The sequence below is a fragment of the Symphalangus syndactylus genome, chromosome 12 (genome assembly GCF_028878055.3).
Source record: "Symphalangus syndactylus isolate Jambi chromosome 12, NHGRI_mSymSyn1-v2.1_pri, whole genome shotgun sequence".
In the NCBI taxonomy this organism is placed as follows: Eukaryota; Metazoa; Chordata; class Mammalia; order Primates; family Hylobatidae; genus Symphalangus; species Symphalangus syndactylus.
In genome coordinates, this window is record NC_072441.2 from 122789368 (window position 1) to 122813022 (window position 23655).

Genomic DNA, 23655 nt, shown 5'->3' on the forward strand with positions numbered 1-23655 from the left:
GAAAGAAAGGAGAGCAAGAGAGAATGTTTTCTGGGCAGAACAGACACGATGAGGGCTAAGAGGCGAAGGAAGACCTGGTACCTTTGCAGCATCATAATGGGTTTTATGCTCGGTGTGGTTTGACCTTAGAATGCAAAGAAGAGTTGAGAGCTGATACTGAAGACTGTCCCTGCTTGGCACCCGGACAAGAAGAGTGGAGTGTAGAAATGGCAGGTACTCATCAGAAGTATGTGCAAACCCCCAATGTTTAGCTTTTATCATAGCAGTTATATGATAAAAGCCAGGGGGTTTGTACACAGTTATGATGAGTACCTGCCATTTCTGCCAGCATCCTACACTCTGGCTTCTGGTAATAAATTATCAATTTTACTTTTATGAACTTCCCTGCCCCCTCTCAGTTTATTTGCCATGTGTGAGACTGACCCCATCTCTTGCTCCATGAATGAGCACAAAATTCAGACCTGAACAGTAAGAGTCTTGCATCTCCCTGGTCGTGGTGATTAACTCAGCAGTCAGCACATGTCCAGAGACATTCCAAAAAGCAGGCACCCAGAACTTAGGCTTGAACTACTGTGAAAGAAGGATGTTTCTCACTGAGTTGACTGACATAACAGAATGTCAACCTACAGCAGCAAGCAGCCATCTGTCCACCATTTATTCATTCAATAATTAATGACTGAATAACTATTATGTGCCTCGTGTTGTAGGCATTAGGAATACAAAAATAAAGATATAATTCTATTTCTCAGGTTTTCACCATTAACTGGAGAGGCAAATAAAATAATCATTTTAATAAAATGTGGTAAGTGTTAGGGTAGAAGTTACATACATTATTATATGCAGAGGGAAAGGCAGCCAACTAAGAGAAAGCTATGTTCAGGATGGGCCATGGTGAGTTGAGGTGCCTGCAGGACAATGTACTGGAGGTGTCTTAGGCAGTAAATATGAGTCAAGAGCTCCCAAGAGAAGTCTGCAGAGACACACGTCTGTGGTGGGTGGTGTTCATTTGTTTATACTTCGCTTCTTTCCTGAAGATTTGTATGTGCTTTGATTTACGCATTATCAGCATACAAGTCATAATTAAAATCTCAGATATGCATGAAATTGTCAAAGAAGAGCACAGACTTCAAAATAAGAAAATAATAGTTTAAGGTAAAAAGCAGAGGAAGAGAAGTAATGAAGACTAAGAAGGCAAAGTCAGAACAGCATCAAAGGCAACCAAGGGAGGAGAGGCTGTCAAGAAAGGCATGAAGACAACAAACACAGTAAGACATCAAATTACATAAGAACTCTGAAAGTGCCCACTGGAGTCCATAGGGTTGGTGAGAGGGTCAGAAAAGGGAGAAAACAGTAAGGAGGGATTGTGTTTGCTCATTGGCTGGTTTGGTGGGTAGTCGGCTGGTGTATTATAAAATGGGAGAGACTTAAAGATGTTTTTACTTGTGGTGGAAAGCCAGTGGAAAGACTGAAGACACAGGCAGAATAAAGGAACTGAGTGATGAGTGTGGTGGTTCCATAGGAGGCTTATGGGGATAGGTAATCCAAAAGAAGGGATTTATCCCGGGTCAGGAAGGACACATCTCTTGGGGAAGGGAGGCAGGCAGCAAGGGTATGAATGCCCATGCAGATAATTTTGTGAGCTAGGCTAGCAGGGCTGATGGACAATAAGTCTACATAAAAATTGTGCTTTTTAAAAATGGATTTGATCCATCATTCTACTAACATGTTATGAATCTCCCACAACTTCCAAAGTCAAAAAGGACTAAACTGATGGTGGGGAGTTCTAGGAAGCTCAGGCTGCACTGCATGGCCGCCAGTGGTGAGTATTTTCTGTTCTACTTGAATCCATAGCCTGGCTGATTTTTATTTTATTTTATTTTTTGACTCAGTTAAATTTCTTTCAAACCTTAAGCCTAGGGGTCACACTTATTTCAAGCAATTTCATTTTCTTAAGAGTCAGGCTATTGTGTCTTTGCCTCTCAAAAGTCAGTAGCAGTTGAAAAGGTACTTGTTCCAATCAATAACCATTTGAAAACAGAAATAGATATTTAAGATGAGTCTGTGTGGAATTGCTCCCTTTAAGACATCTTTCTCAAAAACAACCTTTCCACCTATCAACATTACACTGTAAATGGGCCCATCTAGGAGAATCCTTCAAGTTTCTGTTATAGAATATCTCAATCTGATGAGGCCTGGCTGGTGACATGTGAGATCCATTTCAGAAATAAAGCACCTGTCCCCGAATTGGATGTGGAGCTAAGGTAATGCTGTGTGAGAAGCTGTTCAGCAAGGGCAAAATTCACACTAGGTGAGCAATCAATTACTGAAGAGGTTATCCATCCCAGTGCATTCATTTTATAGCACATAAACTGGAGCCCAGAGTGCCATATGGTTCACTGGGATCAATGCCAGGATCCAAATCCAGGTCCCCTGACTCCCAGCCCAGTGTTCATTTCTCCTCTTATAACATCTGTTACTCCTCCTGGGCAGCAGACTCCTCAGGGGCAGTGACCCACCTCTTCCATCTTGTTCACTTAGGTATCCCCCCACATAGAGAGGTGACAATCAAAAATATCTGTTTGTCAATAAGTTAACCATACTCAGGTTAAGCCGCTGTTGGTCACTTAGGTTTTATGCAGAGCTGAACATCAGAGTAAAAGGTCTCAACAGAAAAAAAAAATCGCCAACCCATAAATACATGGTTTATGAACTCTGAAAATACTAGAAACTCTAAACACGACTCCCAGGGTGGAAGCCTCGGGAACAGCAGCCACAGAGCCTCCTCTTGTAAAGAGATCCAGGCCGGAGTTTCATTGTCATGGGGTTGGCAGGCACCACACCCCTAGTCATCTACATAGCTTGAGAACAAAAGTTTCCACACTGCCTCTAAGTCAGTTTTAACCAACTTGAATCCTCCTTAAAATATTTAACAGGCTCTCTCCTTTTCCCAAACACTGAAACTGCTAAGCTTCCTTTCATCTTTCCATAATCAAACCTGCCTAAAGTTTTTTGGTAAGTTGAAATCACGTGTTCTTTCGCACATTAACAATCCATTCTATCCCCCAGGGAACAGCCTTTGCCAGAGTATGAAGGAACTCCAAGGAGTTAGGGTTGGAAATTGGCATTAGCCACAGCTGAAGTTAGTTTTTTCAAACAAAACCCTGTGAAGTTCTTCATTTTGCTGAAAACCATGTGCTGGCTTAATGCCTTTTTATTCTGGTTGAGACCAAATGCTTCTCAAATGAATCTGCTAAAAGGGTCTCTAGTGAGAACTGTATTCCCTCTTAGCATTCTTCAATTTGCATTTGGTTTGGGTTAATTGGTTAATGGTGAAAATAAGTACTTACATCGATTGCCCCTAAATCAGGAGTTGCTGCTGCTGCTTCTGCTATATCCCATCATGACAGCCTGCTGTTACTTACAGCTGGCAGATACTGTAAACTGTGTTGCCACGTCAGCTGCCCAGAACCTTTCTGCTTCAGCAGCAGTTTCCCATCGGAATGGCTTAATATGCAGCTCCTGAGGCTGGAAACATGATCTGACCACCATATTGAGAAGGTCTGAATAAAAGAGGCCACTCTCTGAAATTACAGAAAGAAACCACACACTCCCCTTTGTATTTCTAAATGAGAATTCCAAAGAGAACCTAACTATTACATTGAATTCCTAAACAATCAGGGCAGCAGGTTAATAAATTGGGAAAAAATTCCATCGGGATTAGACATTGAAAAAGTGAAAATTAGGGACTCAGCATTACAGATGTTAGTTCATTATAAAATTGTTAGTTTGGAGTAGCAAAAAACTGAAGACGTGAATGCTCATGAATAAAGAAATAGTTAGATAAATAATGAGATATTTATGTTGTGAAGCATTAGGATACCTAATAACAAATAATAAAGCTATGCCAGTTGACTTGGAAGGGTTTCTATGACATAATATTGAGTGAAAGGTATATTATGCCACATGCCATTATATATGCATATACAGAATTATTTCAGATTATTTATGAGTATGTAGGTATCAAAGAAGACTATTTATGTAATCAGAAGAAATAACAAAGCTGTCTTTATTATGTAAGAATCATTGACAAGTGGTAACTTGCCTGAACTCTTAGGCTTCCAAGCCCTCTGCTGAATCTTAAATGGATCTGGGTTTTTCCTCTCTCTGTTCCAAACATACAAAAGAATCCTAAAGATGTCTTCTGCTTATCTGGAAAAGACAAGCCATGCAAAAGAGAAAATGTAAAATCCTCTTCCAGCCCAGACCTCACACAGCCCTTCCCTCTTTTGAGATTGTTCCCAGAGGCAGGTCAACTCTTCACGTCCTTTCTACAGAGGGAGGGACCCCAGAGCATGTTGCTGACAGTGCTGTTCAATCCATACTGTCTCAGATAGTGCCTCCAGGGGTGATTCAGAAATTATTTTAAAAACTACCAATTGCAGAAAAGAGGAGACTTAGAATTGATCAACCAATCCCTGCATTTTAGCACCAGCCAAAAACTGGGAAATAAGTACTTATTGATCAATGACCAAATAACCAATGCATCTTACATAATTAGAACACAAGAGAGGTCACTATGTATTTCTCAGCCACTTTTTTGAATTAAAATGAAGTAAGCTGGGCAAGGTGGTTCATGCCTGTAATCCCAGCACTTTGGGAGGCTGAGCCAGGCAGATCCCTTGAGCCCAGGAGTTTGAGATCAGCCTGGGCAACATGGTGAAACCCCATCTCTACTAAAATTATAAAAATTAGCCCTATGCGATGGCGCACACCTGTGCTCCCAGCTACCTGAGGGGCTGAGGTTGAGAGGCATGAGGTCAAGAATTCAGTGAGTCAAGATCACACCACTGCACTCCAGCCTGGGTGACAGAGTGAGACCTTGTCTCAAAAAAAAAATTATGTGAGGCATATGAATGTACTTGGATGTTAAATTATCTTAATTATATAGACAACAGAAGTTTTTTTTTAAATGGGGAAAATTATAGAAAATTCAAGTTTTCATTCATCTTAATGGCTGTGAATGAAGTACATACAAGTATGAAGCAGAAGGCACATATGTATTGGGTATTTATTACCCTGGAATGAAGTTCTCAATGTTAAATAGGGAAAAGTCCTGATTTGGGTAAAATTTCTGAATCGTACAACTGTTTCCAAAATAACTTTTTAGGAGCTGTTCCAAGATGGCCAAATAGGAACAGCTCCAGTCTGCAGCTCCCAGCATGATTGATGCAGAAGACAGGTGATTTCTGCATTTCCAACTGAGGTACCTGGTTCACCTCACTGGGATTGGTTGGACAGTGGGTGCAGCCCATGGAGGGCAAGCCAAAGCAGGGCAGGGCATCGCCTCACCCAGGAAGCACAAGGGGTCAGGGGATTTCCCTTTCCTAACCAAAGGAAGCCGTAACAGACTGTACCTGGAAAAACGGGACACTGCCACCCAAATATTGCACTTTTCCCAAGGTCTTAGCAACCAGCAGACAAGGAGATTCTCTCCCATGCCTGGCTCGGCAGGTCCCACGCCAACGGAGCCTTGCTCACTGCTAGCACAGCAGTCTGAGATCAAATGTGAGGCGGCAGCCTGGCTGGGGGAGGAGAGTCTGCCATTGCTGAGGCTTCAGTAGGTAAACAAAGCAGCTGGGAAGCTCCAACTGGGTGGAGCCCACCACAGCTCAGCAAGGCCTCTGCCTCTATAGACTCCACCTTTATGGGCAGGGCATAGCTGAACAAAAGGCAGCAGACAGCTTCTGTAGACATAAATGTCCCTGTCTGACAACTCTGAAGAGAGCAGTGGTTCTCCCAGTTTGAGCTCTGAGAATGGACAGACTGCCTCCTCAAGTGGGTCCCTGACTCCTGTGTAGCCTGAGAGATAAGACACCTCCCAGTAGGGGCCAACAGACACCTCATATAGGCAGGTTCCCCTCTGGGACAAAGCTTCCAGAGGAAGGACCAGGCAGCAATATTTGCTGTTCTGCAATATTTGCTGTTCTGGAGCCTCCCCTGGTGACACCCAGGCACACAGGGTCTGGAGTGGACCTCCAACAAACTCCAACAGACCTACAGCTGAGGGACCTGACTGTTAGAAGGAAAACTAACAAACAGAAAGGAATAGCACCAACATCACCAAAAAGGACATCTACACCAAAATCCCATCTGTAGGTCACCAACATCAAAGACCAAAGGTAGATAAAAACACAAAGATGGGGAGAAACCAGAACAGAAAAGCAGAAAAATCTAAAAACCAGAGCACCTCTTCTCCTCCAAAGGATCGCAGCTCTTCGCCAGCAATGGAACAAAGCTGGACAGAGAATGACTCTGACGAGCTGACAGAATTAGGCTTCAGGAGGTCGGTAATAACAAATTTATCCAAGCTAAAGAAGCATGTTCAAACCCATCGCGAGGAAGCTAAAAACCTTGAAAAAAGGTTAGACAAATGGCCAACTAGAATAAACAGTGTAGAGAAAACCTTAAATGACCTGATGGAGCTGAAAACCATGGCACGAAAACTTCATGACGCATGCACAAGCTTCAATAGCCAATTCGATCAAGTGGAAGAAAGGGTATCAGTGACTGAAGATCAAATTAATGAAATGAAATGAGAAGACAAGGTTAGAGAAAAAAGAGTAAAAAGAAATGAACAAAGCCTCCAAGAAATATAAGACTATGTGAAAGGACAAAATCTACATTTCATTGGTGTACCTGAAAGTGATGGGGAGAATGGAATCAAGTTGGAAAACACTCTTCGGGATATTATCCAGGAGAACTTCCCCAATCTAGCAAGGCAGGCCAACATTCAAATTCAGGAAATACAGAGAATGCCACAAGGATACTCCTTGAGAAGAGCAACTCCAAGACACGTAATTGTCAGATTCACCAAAGTTGAAATGAAGGAAAAAATGTTAAGGGCAGCCAGAGAGAAAGGTTGGGTTACCCACAAAGGGAAGCCCATCAGACTAACAGTGGATCTCTCGGCAGAAACCCTACAAGCCAAAAGAGAGTGGGGGCCAATATTCAACGTTCTTAAAGAAAGGAATTTTCAGCCCAGAATTTCATATCCAGCCAAACTAAGCTTCATAAGTGAAGGAGAAATAAAATCCTTTACAGACAAGCAAATGCTGAGAGATTTTGTCACCACCAGGCCTGCCTTACAGGAGCTCCTGAAGGAAGCACTAAATATGGAAAGAAACAACCAGTACCAGCCACTGCAAAAACAAACCAAAATGTAAAGACCATCAATGCTAGGAAGAAACTTCATCAATTAATGGGCAAAATTACCAGCTAACATCATAATGACAGGATCAAATTCACACATAACAATATTAACCTTAAATGTAAATGGGCTAAATGCCCCAATTAAAAGACACAGACTGGCAAATTGGATAAAGAGTCAAGACCCATCAGTGTGCTGTATTCAGGAGACACATCTCAGGTGCAGAGATGCACATAGGCTCAAAATAAAGGGATGGAGGAAGATCTACCAAGCAAATGGAAAGCAAGAAAAAGCAGGGGTTGCAATCCAACTCTCTGATAAAACAGACTTTAAACCAACAAAGATCAAAAGAGACAAAGAAGGCCATTACATAATGGTAAAGGGATCAATTCAACAAGAAGAGCTAACTATCCTAAATATATATGCACCCAATACAGGAGTACCCAGATTCATAGAGCAAGTCTTGAGAGACCTACAAAGAGACTTAGACTCCCACCCAATACTAATGGGAGACTTTAACACCCCACTGTCAATATTAGACAGATCAACAAGACAGAAGGTTAACAAGGATATCCAGGACTTGAACTCAGCTCTGCACCAAGCAGACCTAATAGACATCTACAGAACTCTCCACCCCAAGTCAACAGAATATACATTCTTCTCAGCATCACATTGCACTTATTCCAAAATTGACCACATAGTTGTAAGTAAAGCACTCCTCAGCAAATATAAAAGAATAGAAATCACAACAAACTGTCTCTCAGACCACAGTGCAATCAAATTAGAACTCAGGATTAAGAAACTCACTCAAAACCACACAACTACATGGAAACTGAACAACCTGATCCTGAATGACTACTGGGTAAATAACGAAATGAAGGCAGAAATAAAGATGTTCTTTGAAACCAACGAGAACAAAGACACAACATACCAGAATCTCTGGGACATATTTAAAGTAGCGTGTAGAGGGAAATTTATAGCACTAAATGCCCACAAGAGAAAGCAGGAAAGATCTAAAACTGACACCCTAACATCGCAATTGAAAGAACTAGAGAAGCAAGAGCAAACACATTCAAAAGCTAGCAGAAGGCAAGAAATAACTAAGATCAGAGCAGAACTGAAAGAGATAGAGACACAAAAAACCCTTCAGAAAATCAATGATTCCAGGAACTGATTTTTTGAAAAGATCAACAAAATTGATAGACTGCTAGCAAGACTAATAAAGAAGAAAAGAGAGAAGAATCAAATAGATGCAATAAAAAAATTATAAAGGGGATATCACCACCAATCCCACAGAAATACAAACTACCATCAGAGAATACTATAAACACCTCTATGCAAATAAACTGGAAAATCTAGAAGAAATGGATACATTCCTGGACACACACAACCTCCCAAGACTAAACCAGGAAGAAGTTGAATCTCTGAATAGACCAATAACAGGCTCTGAAATTGAGGCAATAACTAATAGCCTACCAACCAAAAAAAGTCCAGGACCAGACAGATTTACAGCTGAATTTGACCAGAGGTACAAAGAGGAGCTGGTACCATTCCTTCTGAAACTATTCCAATCAATAAAAAAAAAAGGGAATCCTCCCTAACTCATTTTATGAGACTAACATCATCCTAATAGCAAAGCCTGGCAGAGACACAACAAAAAAAGAGAATTTTAGACCAATATCCCTGATGAACATCGATGCGAAAATCCTCAATAAAATACTGGCAAAGCGAATCCAGCAGCACATCAAAAAGCTTATCCATCACGATCAAGTTGGCTTCATCCCTCGGATGCAAGGCTGGTTCAACATATGCAAATCAATAAACGTAATCCATCACATAAACAGAAACAAAAACAAAAACCACATGATTATCTCAATAGATGCAGAAAAAGACTTCGACAAAATTCAACAGCACTTCATGCTAAAAACTCTCAATAAATTAGGTATTGATGGAACATATCGCAAAATAATAAGAGCTGTTTATGACAAACCCACAGCGAATATCATACTGAATGGGCAAAAACTGGAAGCATTCCCTTTCAAAACTGGCACAAGACAAGGAAGCCCTCTCTCACCACTCGTATTCAACATAGTGTTGGAAGTTCTGGCCAGGGCAATCAGGCAAGAGAAAGAAACAAAGGGTATTCAATTAGGAAAAGAGGAAGTCAAATTGTCCCTGTTTGCAGATGACATGACTGTATATTTAGAAAATCCCATTGTCTCAGCCCAAAATCTCCTTAAGCTGATAAGCAACTTCAGCAAAGTCTTAGGATACAAAATCAATGTGCAAAAATCACAAGCATTCTTACACACCAATAACAGACAAACAGAGAGCCAAATCATGAGTGAACTCCCATTCACAATTGCTTCAAAGAGAATAAAATACCTGGGAATCCAACTTACAAGGGATGTGAAGGATCTCTTCAAGGAGAACTACAAACCACTGCTCAACGAAATAAAAGAGGACACAAACAAATGGAAGAACACTCCATGCTCATGGATAGGAAGAATCAATATTGTGAAAATGGCCATACTGCCCAAGGTAATTTATAGATTCAATGCCATCCCCATCAAGCTACCAATGACTTTCTTCACAGAATTGGAAAAAACTAATATAAAGTTCATATGGAACCAAAAAAGAGCGTGCATTGCCAAGACAATCCTAAGCAAAGAGAACAAAGCTAGAGGCATCACACTACCTGACTTCAAACTATACTACAAGGCTACAGTAACCAAAACAGCCTGGTACTGGTACCCAAACAGATACATAGACCAATGGAACAGAACAGAGGCCTCAGAAATAACACCACATGTCTACAACCACCTGATCTTTGACAAACCTGACAAAAACAAGAAATGGGGAAGGGATTCCCTATTTAATAAACGGTGCTGGGAAAACTGGCTAGCCATATGTAGAAAGATGAAACTGGATCCCTTCCTTACACCTTATACAAAAATTAATTCAAGATGGATTAAAGATTTAAATGTTAGACCTAAAACCATAAAAACCCTAAAAGAAAACTTAGGCAATACCATTCAGGACATAGGCATGGGCAAGGACTTCATGACTAAAACACCAAAAGCAATGGCAACAAAAGCCAAAATAGACAAATGGGATCTAATTAAACTAAAGAGCTTCTGCACAGCAAAAGAAACTACCATCAGAGTGAACAGGCAACCTACAGAATGGGAGAAAATTTTTGCAAGCTATCCAACTGACAAAGGTCTAATATCCAGAATCTACAAAGAACTCAAACAAATTTACAAGAAAAAAACAAACAACCTCATCAAAAAGTGGGTAAATAATATGAACAGACACTTCTCAAAAGAAGACTTTTATGCAGCCAACAGACACATGAAAAAATGCTCATCATCACTGGTCATCAGGGAAATGCAAATCCAAACCACAATGAGATACCATCTCACACCAGTTAGAATGGCCATCATTAAAAAGTCAGGAAACAACAGATGCTGGAGAGGATGTGGAGAAATAGGAATGCTTTTACACTGTTTGTGGGAGTGTAAACTAGTTCAACCATTGTGGAAGACAGTATGGCAATTCCTCAAGGATCTAGAACTAGAAATACCACTTGACCCAGCAATGGCATTTCTGGGTATACACCCAAAGGATTATAAATCATGCTACTATAAAGACACATGCCCACATATGTTTACTGCGGCACTATTCACAATAGCAAAGACTTGGAACCAACCCAAATGTCCAACAATGATAGACTGGATTAAGAAAATGTGGCACATATACACCATGGAATACTATGCAGCCATAAAAAAGATGAGTTTATGTCCTTTGTAGGGACATGGATAAAGCTGGAAACCATCATTCTCAGCAAACTATCACAAAGACAGAAAACCAAACACCACATGTTCTCACTCATAGGTGGGAACTGAACAATGAGAACACTTGGACACAGGGTGGGAAACATCACATACTGGGGCCTGTCCGGGGCTGGGGGGCTGGGGGAGGGATAGCATTAGGAGAAATACCTAATGTAAATGACGAGTTGATGGGTGCAGCAAACCAACATGACACATGTCTACCTATGTATCAAACCTGCACGTTGTGCACATGTACGCTAGAACTTAAAGTATAATAACAAAAAAAGAAAAAGAAATAACTTTTTAAAAAGAAATGTTCTTTTACTTCCACTACAAAAATAATTCAAAGCAGAGTCCTAAACATTTTTTGTAATCCTAAAGGATCTTGTCTCAGTTTGTATGGGCTGCTATAACAAAATATCATAGGTTGTGTGGCTTATAAACAGCTGTTTAGTCCTCACAGTTCTGGCATCTCAAAAGTCCCAGCTCAAGAGGATGGCAGATTGAGTGTTTCATGAAGACCGATTCCTCATATGCAGACATCTCACTGTAACCTCGCATGGTGGAAAGGATGACTGAGATCCCTCAGGCGTCTTTTGTAAGGGCATTAATCCCATTCATAAGGGTTCCACCCTCATGACCTAATCACCTCCCAAAGTCCCCACCTCCTGATACCATTACCTTGGGAGTTAGGATTTCAACATATTAATTGTGGGGGAAAACAAACAATCAAACCATAGCATTTATCTCTAATTCAACCCATAATTTTAGATAGAAATAATTGGAGATTCAGGCCAGTCATGGCGGCTTTTACCTGTAATCCCAGCACTTTGGGACGCTGAGGCAGGCGTATCACTTGAGCTCAGGAGTTCAAGACTAGCCTGGGCAACATGGCGAATCCCTCTCTCTACAAAAAATACAAAAATTAGCCAGGCATGGTGGTGTGCCTATTGCCCCAGCTACTTAGGAGGCTGAGGTGGGAGGATCACTTGAACCCAAGAGGTTGAGGCCACAGTGAGCTGTGATCACACCAGTGCAGTCCAGCCTGGGCAACAAAATGAAACCCTGTCTCAAAAAACTAACATAAATTACAGATTCAGAAAGGTTAAATAACTTGCTAAGGTCGCACAGTAGAACTCAGGGCTTTTGGCTTTCAAAGATCCCTAAACATCGTGCTGCAAATATCAAAAGCAGTTCTTGTGGAAAGTGGCTTGTCATAATTGGAAAAGACACTCATAATTACCATATTCTTGCTTTGTATGCAAAGAGCACTTCCTGAGATTTATGCAAAGAATAATTAAATATGGCCTGCATTTGCCATCTTGTCTTGCAATTATTCTCCTTTAGGTTGTTAATAATTACTCAACTAGACGAAATTAAGGATGCAAGTAGATATCCATAAAGAGCAGAATGTAAACAAATGCCAAGTGTGTAATATCAACATTAAGTGCTATGAGAGGTCAGCAGTGGGAGATGAATTCAAATTAACTTGGGGTGGTGGAGAAAAAAAGATTCGTGAAAAAAGAAATTAGAAGGAATATTAAAACATTTCTTATCTGTGAATGTTGCACATATTTAAGAACATTTGTACTACACAGGCTCTTATTGATAATATTGAGCTTTAGTTTACATGGAACTTGTGACCCCCAATCCTAAGACAATATTGCAGCCTCATTTCCCACACATGTCCCCGGCTTAAAAAGAGATACATTTGGAATATGTGCAAAAAGCATACATCCACATACTCATAGACCTGCATTTTCTCTGGTTCAGACAGCTTGGATAAATTAGGGAAATTACTAGACTTGTCTGCATGTAACTAAACAATAGAATAAAAATAAAAGCAGGAGGCGAAAGCAGGAGAATCAATTGAACCTGGGAGGCAGAGGTTGTAGTGAGCCAAGATCGTGCCATTGCACTACAGCCTGGGTGACACAGCGAGACTTTATCTCAAAAAAAAAAAGAAAAAAGAAAAAGGCCAGGCACGGTGGCTCACACCTGTAACCCCAACACTTTGGGAGGCCAAGGCAGGAGGATTGCTTGAGGCCAGAAGTTCGAGACCAGCCTAAGGGACATAAGATCCCCATTTCTAAAACAAAAACAAACCAAAAAAAAAGTGAAAAATGCAATAACTGGGCCAGGCGTGGTGGCTCACACCTGTAATCCCAGCACTTTGGGAGGCAGAGGGAGGCGGTCAAGAGATTGAGACCATTCAGGCCAACATGGTGAAACCCTGTCTGTACTAAAAATACAAAAATTAGCTGGGTGTGGTGGCACACGCCTGTAGTCCCAGCTACTTGGGAGGCTGAGGCAGGAGAATTGCTCAAACCCAGGAGGTGGAGGTTGCAGTAAGCCGAGATCACACCACTGCACTCAAGCCTGACGACAGAGCAAGACTCCATCTCAAAAACAAACAAACAAACAAATGCAATAACTGATGTGCTCCTAAATACATACCTTTTGGGTGTCATAAGCACGTCCTTTCCAATATCACCAGCAGATTGGAAGTATTAGCTCAGACTTCACTAAACCAAAACCCATGGCAGAAAATAATAAGTATAAATGTTTCTTCTTGAAAGAATTTTAAGCTCCACTACTTAAGCTAAATTACTTATTTACAATAGATGAGAAATCTCATGTTTACCCACCACAAGACTGAGTCAAGTACTGGGAAAACATCTTGAACTCCTCAGGAGTGACTATGTAAAATGTGAAAAGCCCCTTTTTAGAGCATAGGCAGTATATCACAATGGTTATGTGTGTGGGCTCTGAAGCCACACTGCCAGGCTGGGTCTTTGTTCTGCCACTCTCTAGTTCCATGATATCAGGTAAATCATTGAATCTCTCTGGGCCTCAGCTTCCTTATCTGTGAAATGGGGTTAGTAGTAACTACCTCAAAGGTTGTTGTGAAGAGTGATTGAATCATTACCAGTAAAGCATTTAGACAATTGCTGCAGCCTATGGTCTATACCTCTAACTTAATAGTAATTAGTAAATTGTTATGCTATTATTTAACAATTGTTGAGTGCTTACAGTTTGTCGGCTTTGTGCTGTTTTTTATATGTATATAATTTTATGCAATCCACACAGCAGCCCTTTGATGTAGCTACTGTCATCCATCCCCTTCTATTATAGGTGAGAAAACTGAAGCTCAGAGAAGGTGGGTAATTTGCTCAATGGCCCACAGCTAGCAAGGATAGAACCAGACTTTGAGTCGGCTGGGCACGGTGGCTCACACCTGTAATCCCAGCACTTTGGGAGGCCGAGGCAGACGGATCACGAGGTCAGGAGATCAAGACCATCCTGGCTAACTCGGTGAAACCCTGTCTCTACTAAAAATACAAAAAATTAGCCAAGCAAGGTGGCGGGCGCCTGTAGTCCCAGCTACTCGGAAGGCTGAGGCAGGAGAATGGTGTAACCCAGAAGGTGGAGCTTGCGGTGAGCTGAGATCGCGCCACTGCACTCCAGCCTGAGCGACAGAGCAAGACTCCGTCTCAAGAACCAGACTTTGAGTCCAGGTCTAGTATGGATCAGGAGCTTGAACTTTTAATCCCTGTTTATACTGCCTCCCAAGTCAGCAGTTCAAAAATATACAACAAAGACCCATTCCTCTGCTCATCTATTCACTGGTTCATTTGCTGAGAGCTGGCTGTGTGCCAGGCACTGTCCCTGGTGTAGTGGGTGTAGAGGTGAAACAGATAGGCCAGAGGGCGCTGCCTGCATGGAGCCTAGGCACCAGGAAAGGAGGGAGACAAGTGAACAAAAATAAACCCATCATGTAATGCCAGCAGGGGTAAGTGCATAAGGAAGGGTCAGAGGATAGAGAGCATCAGGGCCCGGATGGGACGCTATTTTAGGCAGAGAAGTCAGGGAATACTTCTTTGAGAAGTGGAAGTGAATCCAATGAGGGGTTTTTCGTGGCAAGAATGGCAGGGGGAAGTGTGGAAGACAGAGTGACTGTAAGTGCAAACGTCTGGAGGCAGAAATGAGCCGTGCCTATTGGAAGAGTGAGGAGGCAGAGATACTAGAGGGAGTTGGTTTCGAGAGAGAAGGTGTAAAATAGCCTCTCAAAGAATAGGAAAGTGAATTAACTAGGGAAATGAGGCAGCACTGCCAGGCACCACTGAGAATCCACTTGCACTCTGTGCATAAAATTAAGACCAGTAAGCCAGCTATGTATTTTTATCCAGCCACATTCTGAGATTTGGTGCCTGGATGCAGACCTGAATTGCTGAGTAGATTCTTATCAGGTCTGGGGTTTGCCAGGGGAAAGCATCAGAGAAACACGAGAGCCAGGGAGTTGGACAGGGACCATGGATTCAGGCTGGGAAAAGAAGGATAAAAGGGGAACCTGAGGGTCATGATGGACAATGAAAAAGTACACGGATTAGGGAACCTGGTGAGGCCAGATGATGATCAGAGTTGGGGTTCTAGAGGGGGGAACTGGAAATGAGGAGGTGGTGGTCAGAGTAGGATGCCAGAAATCAACATTTTTGAGGTTGGAACAAACAATAGGAAAGCCAGTCACCACAGCATGACTGAGAGTGGGTGGCTGAGGCAGGAGGAAGGGCTGCTGGCACTAAGGAAGGTAAGAAATCAAGAGGCCAGAATACTACCTGCATCACCAGCTTCTCAAACCTGGCCACATTCTAGAATGACCTGGGAGCTCTTAAAAAATGCACATGCCGGCAAGGACTTCACACCTAAAACACCAAAAGCAACGGCAACAAAAGCCAAAATTGACACATGGGATCTAATTAAACTTAAGAGCTTCTGCACAGCAAAAGAAACTACCATCAGAGTGAACAGGCAACCTACAAAATGGGAGAAAATTTTCACAACCTACTCATCTGACAAAGGGCTAATATCCAGAATCTACAATGAACTCAAACAAATTTACAAGAAAAAAACAAACAACCCCATTAAAAAGTGGGCAAAGGACATGAACAGACACTTCTCAAAAGAAGACATTTATGCAGCCAAAAAACACAAGCAAAAATGCTCATCATCACTGGCCATCAGAGAAATGCAAATCAAAACCACAATGAGATACCATCTCACACCAGTTAGAATGGCCATCATTAAAAAGTCAGGAAACAACAGATGCTGGAGAGGATGTGGAGAAATAGGAACACTTTTACACTGTTGGTGGGACTGTAAACTAGTTCAACCATTGTGGAAGTCAGTGTGGCAATTCCTCAGGGATCTAGAACTAGAAATACCATTTGACCCAGCCATCCCATTACTGGGTATATACCCAAAGGACTATAAATCATGCTGTTATAAAGACACATGCACACGTATGTTTATTGCGGCACTATTCACAATAGCAAAGACTTGGAACCAACCCAAATGTCCAACAATGATAGACTGGATTAAGAAAATGTGGCACATATACCATGGAATACTATGCAGCCATAAAGAATAATGAGTTCATGTCCTTTGAAGGGACATGGATGAAACTGGAAACCATCATTCTCAGTAAACTATTGCAAGGACAAAAAAGCAAACACCGCATGTTCTCACTCATAGGTGGGAATTGAACAATGAGATCTCATGGACACAAGAAGGGGAACATCACACTCCAGGGACTGTTGTGGGGTGGGGGGAGGGGGGAGGGACAGCATGAGGAGATATACCTAATGCTAAATGATGAGTTAATGGGTGCAGCAAACCAACATGGCACATGGATACATATGTAACAAACCTGCACATTGTGCACATGTACCCTAAAACCTAAAGTATAATAATAAAAAAATAAATAAATGCACATGCCATCTGGGCGTGGGGCTCACACCTGTAATCCCAGCACTTTGGGCGGCCAAGGCAGGTGGATCACTTGAGGTCAGGAGTTTGAGACCAGCCTGGCCAACGGTGAAACCCTGTTTCTACCAAAAAATACAAAAATTAGCCGGGCATGGTGGTGTGTGCCTGTAGTCCCAGCTACTCGGGAGACTGAGGTGGTGAATTGCTTGAACCCAGGAGGGAGAGGTTGCAGTGAGCCAACATGGCGCCACTGCACTCCAGCGTGGGTGACAGACTGAGACCCTGTCTCAAAAAATAAAATAAAATAAAAATACACATGCCTCCAACTCCCCAAAGATTCAGGCTTAATTGGGTAGAAACAGGGAAAGAGGAGGAGAGAAGCTTAATGGCGGGCATTTTTTAAATCTTCCCAGGTAATTGTAAAGTGCAGCCAGGGGTGGGACTGACTGACTTATGTGGACAATGCAATCACCAAGAGAAGAGGTGAGAAGAGCAAAGGAGAGCCCGCAGGGGCTCAAAGCTTCACTCAGTGGGAAGAGTGACAGCAGGCTGGCAGGAGGCTACAGCACAAGAGGCTTACACAGATTCCCATGGCCTGTGCTTCCAAGCTCGGGGGAGGGTTAGGGAGAAGCAACAGCCTGGGAGTGGCCATGAGGAGCAATGCAGATACCTACCCCACCATCAGGCCCCGGTACATTTGAGGGGTGTCTCCCTGTCCCCAGGAGCTAGTCGGGCATCATTTAGAGCACAACAGTGAGGTTGCGGATATAGAGGAAGGAGCTGGGGGTCAGGTGCCTGGGAGATGAAGTCAAATAAGGAACCATACAGAGCTGTGTAGGAGAAGGGCCTGGGAGCCTTGTACTCAGGTAATCACCAGGTAGGGCACAGCGGGATTAGGATCAAGGCCTTTCAGGGGAAAGTGGGTAATGTATTCTAATTAGAGCTTCTCTTTTGTATTTTATTTAGACTCTTGGGCAGCATGTTAGTTTCCTGTGGCTGCCATAACAAATTATCACAAACTTCGTGGCCTAAAACAACAGAAATGTATTCTCCAACGGTTCTGAAGCCTAGAAGTCTGGAATTGAGGTGTAGGCAGGGTCACACTCCCTCTGCAGCCTCTAGAGAAGAACTCTTCCCTGCCTCTTCTGGCTTCGGGTGGCTCCCAGCCAGCCTTGACATTCTCTGGCTTGTAGCTGCATCAGCGCAATTTCTGCCTCCATCTTCACACGGCCGTCTTCCCTCTGTGTGTGGCCAAATCCCTCTCTCTCCTTACAAAGATGGCAGACACTGGATTTAGGCCTCGAGCCAATCCAGTATGGCCTAATCTTAACTTGATTACATTTGCAAATACCCTATTTCCAAATAAGGTCACATTCACATATACCACAGGCTAGGACTTCAACATATCTTTTGGGGTACACAATTCAACCCACAGCAGGCAGTTGGTGAAAGTGATGTGACATCTGGGATTGGGGTTCCCACCTAAATAACACCGGCTCTTTGGGCCACTATGAAATCCACTAAGAACATGTCACAGCCAGAAGAGGGTCAGTCATAGGCCTCCTTTCTGGCCCTCTGTGTCAGGGCAGGGGAAAGACAGTCTCATAGGCACACACACAGCTCCATGGGCCTCCTCAAACCCGCTTGAGAGAGAAAACAAAGCTCCACCGGGAAAACGCATCGTCACAGTGGATAAACAAGTCAACTCACTGTTCATAGCAGGTCAGCAGTGTCTTTGAATACACATATTGCATATATTTGATGAGAAGCCACAATCTGACAAGAGAATGAAAGCCTAAAAAATGTCCTGCTAGCTCATCATTAGCAACACGCAGTGAAACTGGACCAATCAAGACAACAAAAATAACCTGTGTTGTGTGGCAGAAGCCAAATTTCGTTAAATGGGTAATGTACTCCATCTATTATCAAGAATTAAGTGCCTAATATTGCAATGCTAACACAGGAAAAATAAAATGCACGGCGCCCTCCTGTGCTTAGCCACTAGTTGGAGACGTGAAGAAAACTAGAGCCACATATTAAAGACAGGGTATAGTTAATTGTTAAATTGTATGATGTAGATAGACTCAATAACACAGAAATACAAAAATAGGAGAGATCAAAGATTGAGGATTACTCAATAACACAGAAATACAAAAATAAGAGAGATCAAAGATTGATGATTACTCAAATTGGGCTTTCTGAGTTTGGTAAGTATTTCCATTCTGTATATTCCAGTCACCAGGCTGGCTGGACCCTAAACCCTCTGCATTCACCCTTTGAGAGTCTCAGCATTCCTGTTTTACAGGTGAAGAAACCAAGATTCACAGACATGAAGTGGCTTGCCCAAGGTCAGATAGCAAAAATTTCCAAGTCAAGAATTGAGCACAAGTCTTTATTCCCAATTCCAAGGCTTTTTCTACAGTGCACTGAAGGATGAGTAGGGTCTGTATAGGTAAGGGAAAACAAGAAGAGTGGTTCATGTATGGGAAATAGGATTAATATTTTATTATTACATTTAGCTCATCAGCTCCTGAGAGCTGGCCTGAATCCCCAGATGAGAAGCGGCTGTCAGTCTCTTAAAATATCTGCTCTTAAAATATCTGGGTCAGTGAGAAGAGGATCACAAGGTCTCCTTGTGGTTATTTTTAACTTAAAAAATATAAACCTTTAAAGCAAAAGAGAGGATAAAAATGAAATTAATAAATAAATCAGAATTTTTACAAGCTGAAGTCAAAAGAGAGCTGTTCTATAGGAAGAGCAGGTTATTGACCCTGATTTGGAAGATGTAGGGAGTTATCCTTGGTGGATCACAGTGGTTCCTGGCTCCATCATATCTGTAAAGGGTGGCCTGGAATCAGAAAATGGACCTGAGACATGAGCAGAAATGCAAAGCAGGAGACGTGCAAGGGCTAGTGCCACTCCCTCACACTGCCTCCAGAAAGGCATTGCCCTTCACCCTTTCTTGAGAGAAGAAAGGGAGGAAGAAATTCAGCAAACGTGTCCCAGCTTCTACCACTGGCTCTCGCAATTTTCAGAACAAAAGGAAAGGAAGGGGAATCTTTTAAGCAAGCGTGGTATGTTACATGAAAGTGGCACCAATTGACATGTAAATGCTGTTTTAATATTGAGAAAGATATTCTGAGCGCTGCTTTATGTTTATTGTGACAAATTAGCAATAACACTAATGCCCTGCACAGCTTTTCCATCAAGTCAAAGGTACTAGGAATGAGGAAGGAATTCTAGTTGTAAGTGCCAGGAAATATGTCTCCCTCAAAGGGAGAGGTTCCTGCAAAGCACCCCACTGTGTCACATGTCAACGCAGCACATGAAAACAGCAGGTTTCCCTCAGGTCTGAGGCAAGACAGGCACTTTCCTGCACTGAATCCCATGCAGGGGAAAAAGTATCAGATATAATAGAAGTCCTGCATCTAAGGAATTGACTCCTTGGTCGCATCTCTAATCCAAGACCTGGATCATAGCAAGTTTCACCATTTGCTGAATATCATTGAAGGACAGGACTAACATATAAAATGCAGCAAGTCAAATATGTGAATCTATGGCTATCTGAGGACTGAATTGCTATGGGAGTTCCGAGGAGAGAAAGATCAATATAAGCTGGTTTCACTGAGGAAATGAGCCTTCAACTGGGCCCTGAATGGATACAACTTGCATAGAAAGGGAATGACAGAATCTTGGTACAGGGAGACTTGTTCCTCCAGGCTCTGGCATGCACCAGACACCATGGTGGACAAGATGCATCCCGATCCCCACTTTCATAGAGCTCATAGTCTAGCAATCAGTCTCCTTACAGAAGAGGGTACTGGTGGGTCATGACAAAAGCTGGCACTTATCTAGGGTCTATGATGCACCAGGCACTATGCTAAGCGCTTCACAAATATAATCTTATTTGATCCCCATAGCAACTCAATGATAAGGCCATTACTATTATCATCATTTTATGCATGGGAAACTGAGCTCACAGACCTAATTAGTGGTGAAGCAAAAATTCAAATCCAAGGTTTCCTGGCTCATGAGCCATTCTCTCTCCACCATACCACACGGGAAATAAGATCAGATGAGATTGTATGATGTAGTGCTTGAAAGCCAGGTGAAGTAATTCATATCTGCTATGGAAGAGATAGGAAGTTATCTGTTATCAGTTCTCTCTTCCTGATGCTGAGTACCCTCTCTGTCAAAGTCATATTCCCAAGACATACACATGAAGCTTAAAGGATCCTCCTGGTAAGACATACTTCCCCTGCTCCCAGATCTCCATCAGCTTTCCCGCCTTAGAGAACTGCAATATTTTTCTCTCTCCTTTAAATCCTAAACCAATGATAGCCATAAGAAACCAGTCCCCATGGTTTTTCTCATCCAGCCCCTGTACTGGCCTTTTTCAGGGTTCCTAAGATCCACAAGAACCCTGGAAGTTACCCGAGATCAAACACCCCCATCTTTTAAGTGGCATCTTATCACCCAAAACATCTAAAGGAGAAGAAAGATGTTTGGAAAGTTCTCCCTACCTTTAATTCTTTAGTTTACCCACCAGATCTTCCCAGAGAGGGAAAGGGGTATCAGAAAAGGGGTGTCTGCACTCTCTCCACCTCCTTAGAGGACCAGGGATTCTTCCCTGCCCTCCGTCCTCTCTATTTCTGAGTTGCAAGTACCGCTCCCTAACTAGGCTAGGGACAGGACGGGCACGGTAAAGCTCATCCCACCTGAAGGGCATAGAACTGGAAATGCTGCAATAAAAGAGGAAATTCTTACATTTGAAGGATAAACCTATTTATCAATGACAAAACACTTTCAGAAACACCACTTCATTTGAATCTCTCATAATAGTTGATACTACGTTCCCTCTTCCTTTTTTTAACAGATGAGTAAACTAAGGTACATAGAAGAGAAACGATTCTCTAAAGTCACAGAGGTAATACTTGCAGCCAGGCCCCTGAGCCCAAATTCTATGCTCTCTGCTCTCCAGCATGTACGCTCAGGAATCTTGATTTAGATAAGGATGCCAGATAGAGACAGGAAAGTTTAATAGTCATTCCCTATCATCATCCTAACAGATTAGGGACATTTAACCAAATAGTTTTGGTTTCATTTTATAATCTCCTATGAAGCTATCCTCCAACAATATAAATCTCTTACAATATTTGCTTTTGGTCTTAGCAAACTTTAAGAGTAGTAAGTTCTATATGCTTACTCTTCTTCTGTTAAAAAGTGCTATTTTTACTTTGCCCTAAAACTATTTCTTTAAAATGTTAAAGTCGTCCTTAGTTCCTAGGCTCTGGGATTTAATAAGTTCATATTTTTATCCTAGGTTTTCATTATCTTGTAAATCTCAATCATATTCCCCCCTCAGCCCATGTCTTTCTTTCCAGAATGAAGAGTTCTAATTCTTTTATCATCGCTCACAAAGAATGCTCTCTACCCTCTTGACCAGCTTACATGTCCTTCTCTAGACCTTGTCTGGCTCTGTAATTCTTTGAAGTACATCAGATCATTGGGCTCCCAACACTCTGTCTATTCTTCTGTATAAAAGAGCACAATGGCTTTAGTTAAAATGTAAAAATATTTGAGGGACCATTTTAAAAATCAAACAATTCTTTTGCTCTATGTCAGCCCAGCATATGCTGAAAAAATATACATTTTTTGCTCCCATAAAATGAAATCAATTGAACTCTGCAATGAATTTAAATACACTGGTAGAAGTCAACCTTGTAATCTATTACGAAAATAACTTGCAAAGCACTTTTACATACATTATCTCATTTGACCACACATGAACCACGCAAGGTAGAGAAAACATGTGATCCTTATTTTTCACATGAAAACAGTAAAAAGGTAACTAGACTAAGATCAAAGAGCTGGAATTAGAGTCGCAGTCCCTGGCCCTTCATTAAGAGGACGGTGCTTTTGCAACTGTGCAATGCGTCCTTCCTTATATTCATTTGGCACTTATTTTAAATCACCAAACTACCCCTTCTAAGACTTTGAGTGGTAAACAGCACAGTTATGAAATATTCCATGGTTCTATTGAAAGGAAACATGTTCAAGACTAGCCTATACCCTATTCTTTTCTCACCCTACACACTCTCCATGGATAATCTCAGCCACACCACAGGCATCAATATCACCTTCATGCAAATGATTCCCAAAGTTGTATCTCTAGGCCACATCTCTCTTCTGAGCCCCAGAAGAGAGGTATTTAACATGTCCTGTAAATCTCAATATTTACAAAACTTAACCTTTTGCCCCATCATAGCCCATCTCCACTGCTAAAACCCAATTTTGATGTCCCTCTTCTCAAACATCTAGGAGCTAGGAGTCGTCTTGACATTTCCCTCTCCTTTCCTCCTCCTTACCCCTATATCCAATTTAACATCAAGTCCTTTCACTTTCATCTCCTGCATAGCATTCCCTTCTGTCCATTTCTCTCCTTCCCCATCACCACCACCTTAGTCCAAGATACAACCATCTTTCATTTGGGCTTTAATGAACTCCTAGCTGTCCATTCCTCTCTAATCCCTTCTCCCCACTGTAGTTGAAGGGATTCCAAAAGGCCATTCTGGTCATGCTGCCCCTGTTTCACCTCTGCTTACAACACTTCAGTGGCACCCCTTGCTTTTAGGGTAAAGTCAAAACTCCCATAATTTGTTTGCACATCCCTGCCTAACCTGGTCCCCACTACCAGCCTCATCTCACAACAGTTGCCTTCATTTCTCAAGCTTCAGCCCCGCTAGCCTTCTTTCATCTCCCTTTATTCACTGTGCTTTCACTACCCACAGGGTCCGGGAATATTATTCTCCTTCTTCCATATCTAAATCGCTAAGATTAAATTCC

The 23655-nt window shown here is 42.1% G+C and overlaps 1 protein-coding gene across 2 annotated transcripts in view; it reads right to left on the reverse strand.

Moving 5' to 3' along the window:
* The window catches only part of SEC16B (SEC16 homolog B, endoplasmic reticulum export factor), a 111074-nt gene that overhangs the window by 51854 nt on the left and 35565 nt on the right, over positions 1-23655 (reverse strand). Inside the window, exon 1 of one of the 2 annotated variants that reach the window (XM_055255692.2) lies at positions 3348-3438. The exons of the other annotated variant lie outside the window; for it this stretch is intronic. The gene's annotated coding sequence lies outside the window, so the exon portion shown is untranslated. Of the gene's footprint in view, positions 1-3347; positions 3439-23655 lie in introns of those variants that run through there. 2 annotated transcript variants of the gene reach the window in all.